This window comes from Ahaetulla prasina, chromosome 6 (assembly GCF_028640845.1).
Source record: "Ahaetulla prasina isolate Xishuangbanna chromosome 6, ASM2864084v1, whole genome shotgun sequence".
Classification (NCBI taxonomy): Eukaryota; Metazoa; Chordata; class Lepidosauria; order Squamata; family Colubridae; genus Ahaetulla; species Ahaetulla prasina.
This window is the reverse complement of record NC_080544.1, coordinates 100,626,553-100,646,837: the sequence shown is the minus strand read 5'-3', so window position 1 is coordinate 100,646,837 and position 20,285 is coordinate 100,626,553. Positions and strand designations below refer to the sequence as shown.

Sequence of the window (20,285 nt, the reverse complement as noted above, 5' to 3'; positions counted from 1 at the left end):
ATGGACCAGCTCCCTTGAGCCAGCAGCGATTTGAGGTGTGCACCCCAACCGAAAAGTCTGGCATCCGTAGTTACCACCAAACGATGAGGCTCGTGCAAAGGAGATCCCTTGGAAATCGCCGATGACAACCACCAGAAGAAGGACTTGCGAACCTCCTTGGGCAGTAGGACTTTGGAGGTGGAATTGCCTGTGCCCGGTTTTTGGAATGGCAACAGGAATCACTGGAGGTCTCTAGTATGAAATCTCGCCCATGGAACGATGGAAATGGTTGAAATCATCTTTCTCAGGAGTTGGGATAATGACAGCAAGGAAACTCTGCTTTTCTTTATTAAAGAACCAGCTAAAGATCTTAAACTACTCTGTCTCTCCTGAGATAAAGAGACTCTACCTAATATGGAATCAATATTTGCTCCTAAGTGAAGTAAACAGGTTGAGGGGGTCAAATGACTTTTCTCTATATTAATAGAGAAGCCATGTAAAGAAAGAGTCTGAACTACAATCTGTAAATCCCTTCTGGCCATTGACTCTGACGATGATAAAATTAAAATATCATCCAAATAACAATAAAGTCGAATAGGTATGGACCTAAGATGAGCTGCCATAGCAGCCAAGATCTTAGTGAAAACCCTCGGGGCAGAAGACAACCCAAAGGGCAGTGCCCTATATTGATAGTGAACCCCCTTATAACAAAACCGGAGAAACTTCCTATGATCCGGGAAAATAGGGATATGAAGATAAGCTTCAGTGAGGTCTATGGAAGTGAGGAAGTCGCCCTTCGAGCGCCATCTAGAATCGAGCGAAGAGAGTGCATTTTAAACTTATGATAAACAATAAAACGATTTAGTCTCTTGAGGTCTAAAATGGGCCTCCAGCCCCCCGAAGATTTGGGAACTAGGAACAAAAGAGAATAAAACCCATGTCCCCTTTGCCTTACGGGAACTGGTTGAATAGCCCTAATCTCCATTAAATGCTTAACTGCTGCCGCCATATGGACCCGTTTATCCCTGTTCCTAGATACCGGACAGCGAATGAAAAAATCTTTTGGAAAGGAAACAAATTCCAGAGACAAACCGTATCGAATTGTATTCTTAACCCAATTATCAGAAGTAGTGAACTCCCATTGATCCGTAAAATGGGCTAACCTGCCCCCTATGGGAGGACTAGCAATGCACCTATCGATGGCCTTGAATGGACGACTTCCTCCTCCACGAAAGGGCCGCTTGGAAGGAAAGGGCCTACCCCGTGAAACTCTATCATGACCTCCTCTTTGTCTAGGAGCCCAGGACCCCTGGAACTTGGAAGAACCAGCCCCCCATTCAGAACCTCGAAAGGAAGATTGACGAGAAAGGGAGTAAATCTGGCTTCCTCTGCGATAGACTGAAGGTAATATCTTTCTTTTGTCTTTAGTCTCGACCAATAGAGGTCCAACGCAGCACCAAAAGTAGCTCCCCTGCGAAGGGAGCCGATGCCAGCCTCCATTTGTGGCGGGCATCCGCCTGCCAATGTCTAAGCCAGAGTAAGCGTCGAGCCGTCAAAGCTGAAGCCATGGATTTGGAAACAAAACGTATGGCATGTAAAGTGGCATCCGCCGAAAATTGAACAGCTGCAATTATCTTATTCAGGTCCTGGTGGATACGAGTATCCTCTGCTGGAAGTTTATCCTGTAATTGTCTGAGCCACAACAAGGTGGACCTATTAAAGAAAGATGCTGAAGAAGCCGACCGGATTGCCCAAGCTGCACCTAGATGAGCTCTCTGCAGGACTTGCTCCGCCCGTCTATCCTCTGGACGAAGGTTCTCTTCAGGCTGGCCCGGAATGGATGAGGAAGATGCCAGAGCTGCAACTGGACCATCTACAGTGGGTGTCTGTAGAGCTGAAGCTAATTTGGGGTCCACATTGAAGAAAACGTTTGTCTGCTGAGGAAGGAACCGTAGAAGAACCAGGGGCTGTCCACTGGCGTTTGATTACGTCCATGAAAAGTGGGGGTGCTGGAATAGAATCCGGAACTCGGTCAGGTTCAGAAAAAAGAATGTCAGATGCACCCTTGGAGGATGATGCCACAGGTTGATCCGAGGAAGAACTCAATTGAGCCACATTCTTTGCCTTGAAAAGCAAGGAATTAAAAAGACTAGGAGGAAAAAGACCAGTAAATGCCGGCTGGTCAGGTAATAACCCTTCATCTTCAGACAGGTCAGGATCTCCCCTTTCTAATCCCTCCAAAAGAGAGGGATGGCTAGTTACTGAGTGGGTAGGCGAGACTGTACCCAGCTGTGACTGCATTTCCTCCTCTTCAGGATCCTCCTCCCTCACTGATAGCCTTGAATGGGACAAGGAAGCCCTCTCAGATATCTGCATGCCCGATAAAAGGGTCCTTTGAATCGTCTGTTCAATGATTGCCTGAATATGTGGCGAAACAGGCAAAAGAGGCTCTGCCCCCTGACCAACAACGTGGGTTGCAGTAGAAGGAACTATCTGAGAAAACTCCTCAGGAGACTCAATAACTGGCGCATCAACTGTATGAGAAACTGGAGGAAGGGATCTGTAGGAATATCCCCTGGGCAACATTGTAAGGAAGCTTGACCAGGAGAGGTAGAAATAATACCCTCTCGAATAAGAGACCCAGCAGAAGTACTGGGTTCTGGATTGGCCATTGAAGAAGAGGGTAAATTAGAGACTGCCCTACTACATATTCTCTGTATTGCTTCATCTCTTCTCTGCTCATCCCTCAGAGATGCTTTAGACGACTTACTGCGGCCTGAAGTAGGTGGGGCCTTGGTTTTCTGCTTGGAAACACGGCTGCACTTTGCAATAGGGGCCTTGGGAGAGACCCCTCCTGATGGACCTTGCTCCTCCGGCAATGGAGACCCCTGGCGTTTGTTGGATTTTGCCAAGGCCTTAGGCATGATGAAATATTAAGTTTCTAGACCTCAATAAGGCCAAAGAATCACTTCTCCTCTTTTTTTTCTTTTTTTTTAAATTCAAAATGGCGGCCACCAATAGAGAGACTAATAAAGTCCGAACTGGAGGAGAACTGCAGCTGAAATAATGAGAGCACAAAGCTCCACGCCCAAATTAGCCCCTAACTCCGCCTAATGTAAACTTCAGGACTAATCTTCTGAAGACTCACTCCAAATGTGCTCAAAATGGCCGCCGGAGTTTGGATAGGGGAGAGGCGGAGTGAGCACTAAGCTCTAAGCGTCTCCTTCCGCAGCTGCAATAAGGGATCCATTTAAACAGTTTTTGGCGGGAAAAATCAGATCGTGCAAAATAGGAGACGGAGGGCTGGGTAAATTGCAGGCTACCCTGTGGGAGCGGAAACCAAACTCCTCAGCGATCATAATTAAAGCCGGGCGGCAAACTAATCCAAACAATTTCTATACCGCCCAGCAAGCCCTCGGCAGTGCTAGAAGCTGCCCCAACGATACTGGGAGTGAATAACTCCACTCATCCAATCCCTGCTGGCTTCGGGGGCGCTAAAAACCCCACCAAAAATATCCTGGAACGCCTGCAGCTCAACAGGATTGAAGCAGAAGTAATAATCACTTCTGCAGCCAGCGGAGAAAAAATAAGAAAAATGTTACTCACAAGTATGTATCCTGCAAGTCAGGCAGGGAGAAATCCACAACGCAACCGTCCAGGCTGAACAACTGAGTCAAAATCTGGGGTTCCCAGCAGCAAGGGGCGGGACTTTCAGCTTCAACAGACTCAGTTATCCAATCTGAACAGAGGAGCTTCACCCACCCACTCTGACTGCTGTCTCCACCATAACGGAGAAGGTCTCAATGTAATTCAGGTTTGAGAATTTCTGCACTAACCAATAAAAGTACATAAGACTAATGTAAACTGAAACTGGATCTTTAAAAATGCAAAGGATTGAAATATTTTGAACTTAACAAAGGCAAAGTCTAATTTATTCTTGGACTGTGTCCAATTAATATCTCCCAGTTAAAAGAATGGTGTTTACTCCAATAAAGTCACATACAAACTTCAGTCATACTCTTCTTGTTAGTCAGGGTATCAACTCTTCAAAGGATTCCCTAGAAACAGTTTTTTTAAAAGCCTAAAGCTTTTTTTATTATGCTTGGAATTAAGGTACAGCAGCGTTTGAATGTTTGTCACATATCTTATTTGTTTCTGCAAGTTAAGAGTAGACGATATGACTTCCTTATTGCTCCTAAACAAAAATCACAGTACCTGCAAACTAGTGGATTTGGGAGAGAAATAAACAAGCAAATAAAATAAAAATATACCTGTATGTATTATTTTGGAACAGGGAGATCCCACACAGCTCCCTACTTCACATGATGGTCACATTATTGGGAACTTCTGTGTTATCCAATTGTTGCAATATAAGAATGGATTTTTTCTATCGTCCAGAAACATTCTACAATTTTTATATGAACTTCTTCTCAACTCTTAGACATCATACTGTTTGATTTTTTACGGAAAACACTAAACTTATAATCAAATTCAACATAGCTATTGAAGGGTAAACGTCCAAGTCATATGACTACCCTAGAAAAGAGAGACAGACAGATAGACAGACAGAGAAAAAAGAATTATTTCAACAAGTTATATCATGGAAAGCTACATAGACAGAAGGACTCAGATAGTAATAGCAATAGCACTGAGACTTATATACTGCTTCATGGTACTTTACGGCCCTTTCTATGCAGTTTACAGAGTTGGCATATCATCCCCAACAATCTGGGTCATTTTACTAAGGATGGAAGGCTGAGTCAACTTTGAGCCAGTGAGGATCGAACTCCTGGCAGTGAGCTGAATTAGCCTGCAAATACTGCATTCAAATATTATATACTGTTGGAAGAAATGTCCTTCTGGGTTCAGCTCCAAGTGGGGAAAAAGACACTGGAAACATGCTGACTGTTTGGAAAGATGGTTTTAATGGATCACATGCCTTAAAGATGTTGGGTGAAGAAAAAAAAAGGATGGAGATGCTGAGAGTCCCTGGGTTTTATACCCTCTCTGACTTTGAACTTCCTGGGGTGCAGGAAGAGTATGCTGATTGGTTGCTGTCAGAGGTCATAGCTGGCCTTTTAGGTTGTCTGTGTTTGGTTGAAACTTGGTGGGTGGAGCAATGAAAAGCAATTAAATGGCTCTGCCTGAAGGAGGTAGATCTTTGTTATGTAGAATAGACTGTTCCAGGCCTTAATGGCCCATTAATAAAGGTGGGGGGCTGTGTTTCTGCTTCTCTGAGTTTCTACTTCTCTTTTAGGGGAAATATTCTGCCTTTTTAGTATACCCTAAAATATTTCATTTTTCTAGGAAAGGAATGGGTTTTAACTTCCAACAATACTATAGAATGGGAAAGGGGTTTTAGGGGCAGAGATCATAGAATTTTTTTTCTCTGTAACCTTAGATTCTGTTTTATGCTTCATAAAAGGTAAAGGTAAAGGCTCCCCTTGCACATATATGCTAGTCGTTCCCGACTCTAAGGGGCGGTGCTCATCTCCATTTCAAAGCTGAAGAGTCAGCACTGTCCAAAGACGTCTCCATGGTCATGTGGCTGGCATGACTAAATGCCAAAGGCACACGGAGCGCTGTTACCTTCCGACCAAGGTGGTCCCTATTTTTTTCTACTTGCATTTTTACGTGCTTTCAAAACTGCTAGGTTGGCAGAAGCTGGGACAAGTAACGGGAGCTCACCCCGTTACACGGCAGCACTAGGGATTCGAACAGCTGAACTGCTAACCTTTCGATCGATAAGCTCAGCGTCTTAGCCATGTGAGCCACCACATCCCCTTGAGCCACCGCATCCCCTCATAGCATTACCAATTAATATTTGTTCCAATTTATTAGTTATTGATTAAAGCTGATATCCTAAATATAGAGCATGTCTTCTTGGAGTTGGGCAGCCTTAAGAATCCAATCAATCAATACATGTCTATATTCATTTACAAGGTACTTAGTAACTTGTCATTTCTGTTTTCTGAAGTTACTTAAAAAAACAAACTTCAGAGACTGAGCTGACTTTTATCTTTCTTTCACATCTTTCTAAAATTTATAATCCCTTCCTTACTGCCTCTTCTGTAACGGATACATAAGACTAATTTGACATGTAAGAATTTATATTTTTACATTAAATTACTTAATATCACCAAGTTACAAAATACAAACTATGCACATGTAAAACAACATATTATTTTTTGATTAAGCAACATTGTGTGAGGCTCAGAAAAGGATTCCAAAATTAGACTATAATAAAAAATATATTTATTTTATTTATTTATTTATTTATTTAATTCGATTTTTATACCGCCCTTCTCCCAAAGGACTCAGGGCGGTGTACAGCCAAATAAAAATCCACAATATACACTTTAAAACAAGACTAAAACAAAACATATTACAAGATGGCCAAAATTAAAACAGTTTAAAACCCTAAAATATAAATAGCCCCAGTTAAAATTTAGTAAAACTTCTAAGCCAGTCCCGCTTGAATAAATAGGTGCATTTTCAGCTCACGGCGAAAAGTCCGAAGATCAGGCGCTTGACGTAGACCAGGGGGAAGTTCGTTCCAAAGCGTGGGAGCTCCAACAGAGAAGGCCCTACCCCTGGGGGCCGCCAGCCGACTTTGTTTGGCGGACGGCACCCTGAGAAGGCCCTCTCTGTGTGAGCGTACGGGTCGGTGGGAGGCATAGGGTAACAGCAGGCGGGCCCATAAGTACCCGGGCCCTAAGCCATGGAGCGCTTTAAAGGTGGTAACCAAAATCTTAAAGCGCACCCGAAAGACCACTGGAAGCCAGTGCAAACTGCGCAGGAGTGGTGTTACATGGGAGCAACGAGTTGCTCCCACTATTACCCACACAGCTGCATTCTGGACTAGCTGCAGCCTCCGGGTGCACTTCAAGGGCTGCCCCATGTAGAGAGCATTGCAATAATCCAAACAGGAAGTGACAAGAGCATGAGTGACCATGCATAAGGCATCCCGGTCAAGGAAGGGGCGCAACTGGCAAACCAAGCGTACTTGGTGAAAAGCCCTCTTGGAGACGGCCGCCAAATGATCGTCGAATGACAGCCGCCCATCCAAGAGGACACCCAAGTTGCGCACCCTTTCCATTGGGGCCAATAACTCGCCCCCCACAGTCAGCTGCGGCTGACTGTACCGGGGTGCCGGCATCCCGGTATATTAATAACCCACATCAGTAGAGACAGCAACACAGAACATGCAACGTACAGGACAGCTATCATAGATGGGATTGTAATTAGCCTGATCCAGGATGTACTGAAAATATCAATATTTTTTTTTTGTAAGAATACCCCTTCCACTGTCTGGCCTTATTGTGGAGGTGGGGAGAAATTCCTGAGAGGGATGGGTGAAAAATGTAGGATCACCCAAGATGTTAAAGTCACTCCAACTGTTCAGATAAAGAAAGCAGGGTTAGAAAGTTGGAGTTGGAAAATCATTTTAGTGAGAATGGCAAAGGAATTGTTTCGTCCTGTGTGGGAAAAGGTAATGGTACAGGTAGTCCTTGTTTAGTAACTGCCTTGTTTAATGACTGTTCATAGTTGCAATGGTGATGAAAAAATAACTTTATAACCAATCACATCTACAATCTTTGCAGGTCTATAAAACAAAGGAAAACTGAATAAGATTATAAAACACAGTCATAGCTTCACTCAGTGAGCAAATTCCTGATCCTAATTGTGATAGCTAAATCAGGATTATCTGTAATCCAATCTGGGATTTTATCAAGAAAATTGTATGGATCAACAATATAAAGTGATTGAAGATTTAGTGGACAATGAACTCCACAGGTTGGATAGCACCCTGTGCATCATGCTGGCATCATCTACTTGAAGTTTCAGAATAACAATATAAAATCCAAAAACAAATCTTTGACTAAGTGGCTAAAACACTGAGCTTGTTGATCAGAAAGGTCGGCAGTTTGGAGGTTCGAATCCCTAGTACAGGTCTCCTGAGTAAGCAGGGGGTTAGACTAGATGACCTCCAAGGTCCCTTCCAACTCTGTTATTGTTATACTATTGAGGAAGAACAGAGGATCTTTTAGAGTTGTTAGTTCAGCCTTCAGGGCCTCTGGCTGCTACTGTTGCAATGCAGGAAAAGAAGTTTCAAAGTACAAAAAACAGATTTTATAGCGGAAACATGTACAATAACAAGTATGAATGTGGGAAAGCTTAACATAATGAAAAATGAAATGAACCGGCCACATTTTGACAGGCAGCAGTAAATTGAAAAGGACTGGAATTGGACTATTTATTACTCAGAACAGAGACACACACACAGACACACACACAAAAGGAGGAGGAAGAGGACTGCTTTTATAGTCAGGAAAGATAAAGCAAGACAATACTTGGACACAATGCAGTCAATGAATATCATCAGTTGACCTCTTGGAAAACCCATTAATATGTTGATTATCCAAGTTTATGGTCCAATCACTGATGCAGAAGAAAAACAAAAGGTTGATGATTTTCAAGTTCAATCATGATCAACAGAACTTTCAAGCAGGTTGCGCTGCTTGTGGTTGAAGATCGGGATGCCTAAGCTGAAAATATTAAGAGAAAACAGTCGGATTGCATGGCATTAGAAATGAAACAGGGGGATGACTTAATTTCTGCCAATCCAGTTATTTCTTCATTGCTAATACAGTCTTCCACAACATTTCTAGTCTCCCACATGTACCATCACCAGAAGAATATAAAGAAATCAAATCAGCTGTATTATACTATACAATGGAATAGAAAAACAGAGCTTTTTACAGCAAAGAGGTTACCAGGATTTGGCAGTGGAACAATTCATGTGCAAGTTCCAAATTAAGCTAAAGTGGAAGAAGAAAACCAACCAGTTTCCATGATATGAATTTCATTGCATACCTAGCATGTTCAAGGAGAACGTTAGGAATTGTTTTAAAGTCCAATGATAGGCAACCAGAGAACCATGGAATGAAATGAAGTAAGTTGTTAGGGATGAATACGAAACAAACGATACAGAAACACAAGAACTCAAAATAAATCTCAGATCAAATGGCAGAAATTGTTAAGAAGAGAAGCAAAAGCCAAGAAATATATGATCTCTAAAAGGAACTTAAAAAATTTCATAGAGCTATTAGATGAGACAAAAAGCAGCATTGCAATGACATTTATAAAGACACGGAAGAGTGAAACAGACAGAAAAAAGATGAGAGTCTTCCAAAACCTCCCCAAACACTGAAGGAGGTTCCAACTTTGAATTAATAAGCTAAAGGATGGTGGTGGTGGGGTGTGTGTGCATATGTGTGTATGTGCATACTTTCAAGTCAATGTTGACTCCTGATGACTGCCTGGACAAGTCCCTGCATTTTTTATGTGAAAGGCAGGATTAGAATTCATGGTCTCCCGGTGTCTAGCCTGATGCTTTAACCACTAAACCAAACTGGCTCTCTCAATGGATGCTAATGGACAGATTCTAAGTAGATCAAAGAAAGATAATATTAAATTGTGTACAGTAGAAATGTTAACATCCAAAATAGTAGAAAAATATTCCTTTTTTATAAGGACCGCTAGTACTAGAATATGAAGTTAGAGTGCCATTCTAATCATTACAAGTTGGAAGAATACAGGAATTTATAGAATATCTACAGAAATATGACAAGCAATAGAAGAAAAAGGTGAAGGTTCTAATCAAACAATTCTAGTAAAGCTGAAGGAGGACACATTTGCCAAAAGATTCGAAGAGATCAGTTTATATATCAGTATCAAAGAAAGACTTCACAAAGTGTGCAAACCATGGTACATTTGGTACAATATTGTTAATTTTGCATGCCATCACCACCCAGAGCTCTTCTCTGAGGGAGATGGGTGGTTAAGAAGTATGAAATATAAACAAACAAACAAACAAACAAATAAAATGCCAACTGAGAAAGCCAAAGAATACAAAGTAAAAGTCAGGATATGCTTCAATAATTACGGAAAGGCCTTTGATTATGTCAATCTCAAGTTGTGGATATGTTTAGGAAAATTGCAATTCCATGTCATATTGTCATCAGTTGCTAATGAAATAATCCAGATGCTCTCTGGAAACCAAGCAGATCTAACAGACTCCTAGAATAATCCATCAATTGGGCCTGTATTTCTGGAAGGGGGGGAAAGCAATGGGAGAATTGGAGAAAACAATGGGAGAATGGTCTGACCATAACAAAAGACAGATCTTAACGTCCCCTGTTCTAGTTGGCAAATTCCAATACCAAAGAGAAGGGACGTAGTTTCCTCCTTCACTTGGAGAGAAATTGTCCATTTCCCCCACCATTCCTGTCTAATCCAACTCTACCAATAAAGACAAATTGTACTTGCAATCCAAGCTGACGTTTTCAGGTAGCATCAAATCAGATCTCCCTCATAGGTGGAGAATATGGTGGGTGAAGCCAGTGAGGGTTTTGCAGATTTATTTACCAAGCATCTTGGCTGAGTTGGTGTTTTAGAAGTGCTAGCAGTGGAAGTTGGTGGAGACTGGGTCTTCTCAAGGTATTTTAGAGCCCATTGTGGCTGCTTTGCAAGTACAAAAGACTTCCAAAGTGTAGAAAAAGCAGTTCTGCATAGGACATTTCACAAAATTTCAGATTAGAGAAGTTTGAAAATGTTTTGTACACTATCCTTATTAATCCCAAATTAGGTTTATCTTCCCTAGCTGCAATCACTTATTTTTATTTCTAAGAGTGTCTATGTAGCTTATTCAAATCCAGATTTTGTTAATGTATTTTTCCTTCCTGTAGGAAAAACCTATAGTAGTTTGTTGGGAAAAAACTTAATAAGTCAACAATTAAAACAATACAAAAATTTTTAAAAAATCAATTGGTCATTGTTCAGATGTATTATAATCACTCTTATCTGCCCTTTACGTTTCCAGGTGACTACACATCTGTATTTGATTATGTAAAGTATTTGTAATGTAATGTAAATCTATCTCAGAAAACATGCTGATTAAATATCAGCTCCATTTTACTATGTGAAATAAATTATAGTATCTTGTCTCATACTTACTGAAACATGTTTACAGGCATTTCTTGAACACAGTACATTTTTAGAAATAATGTTGTGATTTAGCTGTAGAATTATCGGCATTTTAACATGCAGTTCTTTGAATGGTTTGGAACAATCAGATTCTAATAATAATAATAATAATAATAATAATTTAATTTGTATACCGCCCTTCTCCCGAAGGACTCAGGGCAGTGAACAGGCAGATAAAATATAAATACACACAATAATTAAAACATCCCTTAAAAAACTAATTTAAATGCCCAAAATGTTAAAAAACGTACTCCCCCGTAAAATCACAAAATTTTAAAAACCAATCCAATAAAAATAAAAATCAGGCTAGTCCAGCCATAAAAAATAAATAAGTTTTAAGTTCGCGGCGAAAGGTCCTAAGGTCAGGTAATTGTCGAAGTCCGAGGGGAAGTTCGTTCCACAGGGTCGGAGCTCCCACAGAGAAGGCCCTCCCCCTGGGGGCCGCCAGTCGACACTGTTTGGCTGACGGCACCCTGAGGAGTCCCTTTCTGTGGGAGCGTACCGGGCGATGGGAGATAGAAGCCGGCAGTAGACGGTCCCGTAGATAGCCCGGTCCTAAGCCATGGAGCGCTTTAATGCCACTGTTACTATGCAACAGATTAGCAAAGCCACAAAGTGAGCAGATTAGCAATCTTGCCAGTTCTTGCATTGTGTTTTGGACTACAATGTCCAAGAAAAAGATGAAAACGTTTTGTTCTTTTGGCTTTGGGATCTGTTGAAAGGTAAAGCCTTTCCCTTCCAAGGTTCGAATTTCCCGGTTGGGAGATGCAGTGGAAGGATTCAAACAGGAGCAGCTGCGTGAAAGGCGGAACTCTTTATTTAGTTTATTCTCAGGAACTGTAAATTTTATGTTTTTATACCCTTTTCTTTGGGTTTGGTTTCTATGGCTTTTGTGTAGTTCTCTTTGTGTTCCTGAATAATTTAATAGCCCTAATCTTGTTCTGTATTTGTCCCAGGAGTGATCTCAGCGGGAGGGAGAGGGGTGATGTTAGCGTGGATGCGCTTGAAGTATTGTTTTTTATTAATCCAATCTTCATGTCAGCTTTTTTCAAGTTTTGCTTTTAGAGCTAATCTTTTCCTGGTGTTTATCTTTTGCCATATCCCAGATCCTTTTTTTGTTCCTCTTTTGTAATTTAATTATTTTCTTCTTGCATGTCCTGTATATTGTTGTATTTTGTAATGACTCTGGTACTTTTAAACATTTTCTTTTGTAGTGTGCCTTGCTTCTTGTTGATAACACAGTATCAACAGTAGAAACCTTCAAATTTCTAGGTTCTATCATATCGCAAGATCTAAAATGGACAGCTAACATCAAAAACATCATCAAAAAAGGACAACAAAGAATGTTCTTTCTGCGCCAACTCAGGAAGCTCAAACTGCCCAAGGAGCTGCTGATTCAGTTCTACAGAGGAATTATTGAGTCTGTCATTTGCACCTCTATAACCGTCTGGTTCGGTTCTGCAACCCAACAAGAAAGACACAGACTTCAGAGGATAATTAGAACTGCAGAAAAAATAATTGCTACCAACCTGCCTTCCATTGAGGACCTGTATACTGCACGAATCAAGAAGAGGGCCGTGAAAATATTTACAGATCCCTCACATCCAGGACATAAACTGTTTCAACTCCTACCCTCAAAACGACGCTATAGAGCACTGCACACCAGAACAACTAGACACAAGAACAGGTTTTTTTCCTCAAGGCCATCACTCTGCTAAACAAATTCCCTCAACACTGTCACACTATTTACTTAATCTGCACTACTATTAATCTTCTCATAGTTCCCATCACCAATCTCTTTCCACTTATGACTGTATGACTATAACTTGTTGCTGGCAATCCTTATGATTTATATTGATATATTGACCATCAATTGTGTTGTAAATGTTGTACCTTGATGAAGGTATCTTTTCTTTTATGTACACTGAGAGCATATGCACCAAGACAAATTCCTTGTGTGTCCAATCACACTTGGCCAATAAAAAATTCTATTCTATTCTATTCTATTCTATTCTATTCTATTCTATTCTATTCTATTCTACTCTACTCTACTCTACTCTATTCTATTCTTTAATTACTCTGGCTTTGTTCTTTTCTTTAGGATATTTGTTTTAATGTTTTCCTATTCTAATGTGTTTAAGTTCCAGTTTCTTAAGCTTGGAGTTTTTTTTTCTTTTGGGTATAGTTTCTTGTTTTCCTAAAGGCTTCTGGTCTGGCTCTATTGGTGACATTGTTTTAGAAGTTTCTGGTGTTTGCTACACTATCTTAGTGTGGTTCCCTTCCCACAGATCTTTGGCATATGGAGCAGCTGTTTCATATAGGCAAGCATTTTTACCCCTGTGAAAGTGACTTGATATTACTTCTGAATAATGATCAATTAAGACATCAAATGTTAAACAACTGGTTTTTTTTTCTATTTGGTGATCTTTATTTCTAGATCAGATGTAAATTTATAATTATACTGAAAGATAATTGTCAATGAACAATATTACTACACTCCAGATAATCCCCAATTTATGATCAGTCATTTAGCAACTGTTTGAAGTTATGATGGGCTTCCTCAGTTACTTATAACTTGAATTCAAAGTTCCCGTGGTCATGTGATTGCCTTTTAGGTGATTGGCCGTTTGCACCATCCCAAGGTCAGTCCAATTTATAGTATTTTTTGCCAGAAACCATCATTCCAAGAACTAACTCAAAAACCAATTCTGCCAACAGATGGATAAACCTGCTGGATTAGATCAAGCATCAATCAAGTTCCTCATAATGGCCAACTAGATGCCTACCATAAACCCACCAGAGAATCAAGGCAATAATTGCCTTGCAAGGAATATCCACAAGCTTAGTTTTTGTAAATTACACATCAAAACAAAAAAATTTCAAATACACAAAAATGTATTTTTTTTAAAAAAAATTTAAACTACTACATATAAAGTTAGGTTCAAGATTCAGAAGGATCTTGACAGATTTGAACACTAGGCCCTATCCAACCAAATGCAATTTAGTGGTGATAAAAGTAAGATTTTACGCTTAGGCAAAAAACAAAAACAAATGCATAGGTGTAGAATAGGTGGTACCTGGCTCCACAGCAGTAATTGTGAGAGAGATCTAGGAATCCTAGTGGACAATGGCTTAAGTATGAGTCAATAGTGCGCTGCAACTATCAAAAAAGCCAATGCAGTTCTAGGCTGTATCAACAGAGGGACAGTATCAAGATCATGCAAAGTGTTCATACCGCTTTATATTGCACTAGTAGGACCACACTTGGAATACTGTATCCAGTTTTGGTCACCATGATAGACAAATATGTTGAGCCTCTGCTGCAGAGAACAACAACAAAGATGATTAGGAGACTGGAGGTTAAAATGTATGAACAATTATGAGAGATGGATATCTTTAGTCTAACACAGAGAAAAACTAAGGGTGACATTATAACAGTCTTCCAACATTTGAGGGCCTATTACATAGAGGAGTGGTTCAGTCAATTCTCCATAGCATCTGAAGGCAAGACAAGAAGCAACAGATGGAAACTTATCAAAGAGATACAACCTAGAATTAAGAAGACATTTCCTTTCAGTGAGAACAATCAGTTGAACAACTTGCTTCTAGAAGTTGTGGATGCTCCAACACTGGAGTTTTTAAAGAAGAGATTAGACAGCATTTGTCCAGAATGGTATAGAGTCTCCTGCTAAAGGTTGGACTAGAAGTCCTCCAAGGTACCTTCCAACTGTTATTCAGTAATTCTGTCAATTGTAGCCTATTATTCTATACTTCAGGCTAAATTAACAGAAGATAATTTTCCCTCTGTAGAATCTTCTTGTAATCAATAATATTACTTCATTACTCTGTATTTAATATCTTACTGAACTGTAGTTCCTCTTAGGAAAGGACAGCTGTTCTTAAAATAAGAAATTTACCATAGTTTTCGGAGTATAAGACACACCTTTTTTCCCCAAAAAGGAGGGTGAAAATCTGGGTGCATCTTATGCTGCGAATGTAGTCCCACTCATCTTCTCAAAAGTTTCAGAGACTGAAAAAAGCATCAGAAACGAAGCTTCAGCAAAGAAGCCCCCAAACAGAGCTTCAGGGGCTTTTTTTCTGAAGCTGTTTTAGAAGTTTCAGAGGCAGGAAAAAAAAAAGCAAGGTACAGAGCTCACAACCAAGGAAACTGTTGCTAAAATTCACCTCTGGGAATAGCTGATTGGGGGTATTCCGGGAGATCAATCCACCTGCCAATCAGCTTTTTTCTTATTTTCCTCCCCAAAAACTAAGGTGCGTATTATACTCTGAAAAATACTGTAACATTTGCTAAAAGGAACAAAGATAATCCCCAGGCTCACAATTTTTTCAACTTCAAAAATGTAAGGAACAATTCTTTGGTTTGTTTATTATTATACCTATTTATGTAGCAGCATCTTGTAACTGTGATTCTGGATGGTGATTTTAAAATATGATGTAGAATAAATAATATTAACAGAATACTATAATCATACAGTGCCCAATCTTCAGACCACTGGAAACACTCAAATTTTTAATAACTTTCTGAAATACTGATGAAGTTGGAACCAAATAAATCTTAGATGGTTTGGTATTCTGGAAGGCAGATATCTAACTGTGTACAAATGTCTATAGAATTGCCAAATCATTGCAATATTGTTTTCGTCTCTGCACCACCTTCTCAAATTTCTGTATTGTCAAGGCCAAGTTTACTGTTACAATTCAAAGACTTCTATATGGTATCCAGCATTAGTCTAAATATTGTGTACAAGTAAGGCAATGCAATAAAATGGTTTATTATCCCTTAACACAATGAAAAAAGTGTATTGAATACACATACATATTAAGAAGGAAATGTAACTTATACTTAGAGTGTATGTATTAAACATTTCAGAGTATTATCACACCAGAGTGAGCATAAGTATGAGAGTTTAACACTGGAATTTTCCTTGTTTCAAGAAATACATAATAAAGAAAACCATGCAGTTTTCTCACTCACACTCGGAGAGAAAGATCTTTGTAGAATATCATAACTGTGCTCAGATTTTCTTTACTGATAACCATATATATTTCATTACAGGAGTAATTCTTCTTTTCAGTGTACCAAATTATTCCATCTAGGTTTTAGAACTTGGGGCAAACAACCTTAACAATCAATAATAAAGTCCTGAACCACCTAAGAGTTTTTAAAAGAATTCAGAGGTGAACTCACTAGTATCACAGAAAATATGTGCAACTTGTACTCAAACAGAGCTCAGTACCAGATGGTAACCAGTGTTCCATCCCTGTTTAAAAAAGGACCTGGGAAGATCTGAGAAATTATGATCTGGTCACATTGATGTGATTCCATTGATGCCACATTGATTCCAAGCAAATTGGTAAAACATTACTTTTTAAAAAACACAAAAAAATCTACAGAACAAGTCTAAATGGTTTACAAGTCAGCATATTGCTCCCAATAATCTGGCTCCTCATTTTACCGACCTCAGAAGGCTGAGGTCGGTAAATAGAAGGCTGATAGAAGTCTGAGAAGGCTGAGTCAACTTTGAGCCGGTCAGGATCAAACTCCTGGCAGTGGGCAGAGTTAACCTGCAATACTGCATTTTAACCACTGCACCACCATGGAGCTTACAATAAAAAGGTACAATTTGTTTTTTCAGGTAGCATGGATATATTTAATGATATAATTTAAGAATGGGAAGGAATGTGGTTCTGAGCTATTTATAAATACATTCATTGGTAAGGTTTGTCTTTGCTACCGTGATATCTTCTTTTTAAAGCCTTTCTAAATGTGTTTTTCAAGTCAATGTTTACTTAAGAAGCAGCTCTCAGTGTTTATGGAAACCATATTCCTCTCATCTTATGTTAATCACAAGAATGAATTCCAGACTGCTGCAATAATAAATGGAGCAAGGTGTAATCAACTACATTTTTGTCCTACTAGTCCAACTGAGACTACTCAGGTTTGTTTACGCAAATGGAAACACTCTAAATGGCAAGGGACAGATTGTTGTTATTGAAAATTGTACTTATAAATAAACAATATTTGCAATGTTCCAGTTTTTACTGTTTTCCCCAACTATATTAACTAGGTAGCCAGGTAAATATTCCACAGTTAAAAATTTGGGGGGGGGGAGAGGTATGGGAATTCTATTCATCTACAATTGCTTTTGTAAAAAGGAAAGATAGAGTGTAACGGATATAAACATGAGAATCCCAAGAGAAGAGGAAAAGGTACAAAAACAGGATTGGGGAGGAACAGCCCATAGAAATAGAAGATCCAGGAAACAGGAAAACAAGAAGGCCATCACATGGCAGAATTTAGGTAAAGAAATAGGGACTGACAAGTCTCGCCGCCCCCAATCACATTTGGAGAGGAGGAAAACACATTCATGTTGGAAAATAGGAGGAGGAAATGTTGGATATGTTTGTCACCTTGAGTTATTTGTAAAAATAATAAAGGCAGAATACAAGTAAACATCAAAAATCTTGTATGAAAGAGCATGGAGGAATAAACAAAAGGAAGGCATGTCCACAGCATGTATTAGCCCTGTAGAAAACTAAGCTGTGCTCTTGAGTTAATGTGTCTATAATTTGACTACTACATGTTTACTGGATCATAATCTTCCACTGACATTTTGCAATCCCAAATAGGACAGTCTTCTCTAATGTGACACTCTGGATATGACTGGATCAACTCCCATAAATCTCAGTCTGCAGCCATATTACCCAAGTATTATGGGACTTGAAAGGTTAACATATTTTGAAGGGATCAGTTTAGGGAAGGCTGAAAAACACTTACTGCATTATAAACATTTACCTTAAAGTTCCCACCACCCTTTTGGCTTTCCTGCAGAAGTTGTCTCTAATATTGTTCAAGGAGGGAAAAGTGATATGGAAAGAAAGCAAAAGATGAAGAAGAAAACAAAACAGCATTAATTTCTGTTGATGAGAGATAGATATTACTACTAGATATACAGAATTATCAGTGGTGGATTTCAAAAACCAGACAACCACTAGATTGCTGCAAGAAACATAGACAACTCAAGAGTTCTCAAATTAAGGGTTATGATAGTTTTAAAGTATTTCACAGACAGGGATCATTAATGTAAATGAAATGGCCAAAAGCCTGATTTCAGCATATATTTACACATTTTCAGGTTTTGATGATGTACTATCATCATCCAGCAACATTGGAACCAACTGTTCTAACAAATATTGGCACAGTTTCAGCACAGTGTAGTAGTGCTATATTCTTTGCATTGCCTGTAGAAAGGTGATAATGAAGTTCAGTATTTTCATTCTTTTTATTTTAGAAAGTTACATTGCTGTATCTACTTTTATTGAAGTATAAGAGGTCTGTGAGATGGATGCTATTATAGTAACTGTTGTTTCCCTCAGCTACACTTTTTGTATATTTATTGTTATTGTTATTGTTATTTTTCTTTTTCTATTGAATTTTAATTTTAGATTAGCCAGCCAGAGTTGCTGTCGTGAAATGGACAGCCATATAAATTGATTGAAACACAATAAATAAAACCACTCCTAAAAGTAAATGGCATGTTTGCTTCTTGCTGAACATCAAGTCAATAAAATCATTAATATTCATAGGAGTGTCACACAAACTTGTTGGCTGTTTTCGGGAGACACAGTCGTGTATCACAAAGTTTGGAACGCCTCAGCCTAGCTCCTTTTTACAGACCTTTTCAAACAAGTCCATGGGAAAGCTCTATTTCAGAGAAATAGTGCAAGAAGGCCAGCAACAACACCCTGAGCATCTTGAAATCAGGATGGAATGAAAATGTAATAAAATATACAAAGGATGAGCAGGGAACATTTCCTACTTGGGATGCTGATGAGGTTTCCCAGCCACAGCTATGAACAGGTAGTCCTCAACTTATGACCACAACTGACCCCCCCCAATTTATGTGGCTAAGTGAGAAATTTGTTAAGTGAGTTCTTTCCCATTTTACAAACTTTTCTCACCACACTTGTCAAGTGAATCACTGCAGTACTTAAATCAACAACACGGCTGTTAAATTGAATCTGGCTTCCCTGTTGACTTTGGTCACAAAAGAGGATCACATGAGCCCACCACCACCACCACCCCGGACACCGCCGTCATAAACGCGAGTCCGCTGTCAAGCATCCGAACATTAATCACGTGACCCTGGGGAAGCGGCAACGGTCATAAGTGTGAAACACGCTCATAAGTCACTTGTTTCCCCTCCCCCTCCCCACAGTTCCTCCATAACTTCAACCAGCCACTGAATGCAGTGTTGTAAGTCGAGGACTACCTGTAACTCCTTGGGCCCCGTATGCAGATTTGTTTTAAAGGCTGAAAATAGCTTTTGTATTTCAGCAGGTGCCGAAGAAGGACAATAAGATGAAGGGAGGAGAGGTGGGCGAAGCCCCGAGCTTGTTTAGGGTGACTTAAGCGAGGGAGGCTGGAGACCGCCGGGGTTCCCTGCCTGGGCTTCCCCTCGCCCTCTCCCCGCCCAAAGCTCCGGGCTAAGAGCGGCGCCGCTTCTCCCAGCGAGGTCTTCCGAGCCGAAGAAGGGAGACCCGGCAGCCCACGAAGCCCCCTTTCCGCCACTGCGGACGTCTCCTGCCGCCAATCCACCCGCCGTCTCGGTTCCCGACCACCGTCACTTCGCCGGTTTACTCACCTTGGCGCGGACCGGATCTGAGGCGTCCGGGGGCGAGTGAGTCCCTCACCCCCGCTTCCCTCAGTCGCCGACGCCCGTGATCGCCCGCTCCTCCGAAGGTTCCAGCGGGTCTGTGGGGGGCGGGCCGGCGGGCGCGCTCCCGCCGCTCTGGGTGTTTGACAGAGCCACGGCCACGCCGCGCGCTCCCTCCCTCGCTCGCTCGCGCTCCCGCTCTCCTGTTCAGCGGACTGGGCCCCGCGGCCGCGCACGCGCGCCAGCGCCGGGGGCTCGCTCTGCCATTGGAGCTTTTTTCCTTCCCTTCCTTTTCTTTTCTTCCCGCCTCCCCACCCCTTTCCCTTCTTTCTTTCCTTCCTTCCGCCTTCGTTCCACCCTGACAAACAAACAAAAACACCCACCTACGCCACTCCCCTCTCCTCTCTCTCTCCCCCTTCCCACACACCCACACTCCGAACAGGAAGCGAAAGGAGGCGACCCCGGATGCAGACCAAAGGAACGGCCGTTGGGAAGAAGAGAGGCCGCGCGCATGAGTTTGAAGGGGGGGAGGGGGGGGAAGAGAAATCCGATCACAGGCACCGATCGGTTTCCAAAGCG

At 40.8% G+C, this 20,285-nt stretch overlaps 1 protein-coding gene across 3 annotated transcripts in view; it reads right to left on the bottom strand.

Annotated features, from left to right (window-relative positions):
• PIK3CA (phosphatidylinositol-4,5-bisphosphate 3-kinase catalytic subunit alpha) overlaps nucleotides 1–20,083 on the bottom strand; it is a 49,008-nt gene extending 28,925 nt beyond the window's left edge. For 2 of the 3 annotated variants that reach the window (XM_058187865.1, XM_058187863.1), the window contains exons 1-2: nucleotides 19,695–20,083; nucleotides 4,251–4,515 (exon numbers count right to left, since the gene is read on the bottom strand). The gene's annotated coding sequence lies outside the window, so the exon portion shown is untranslated. Of the gene's footprint in view, nucleotides 1–4,250; nucleotides 4,516–17,845; nucleotides 17,891–19,694 lie in introns of all 3 variants that reach the window. The other variant, XM_058187864.1, reaches the window with a different exon arrangement.
• Between the last annotated feature and the right edge of the window lie 202 nt (nucleotides 20,084–20,285).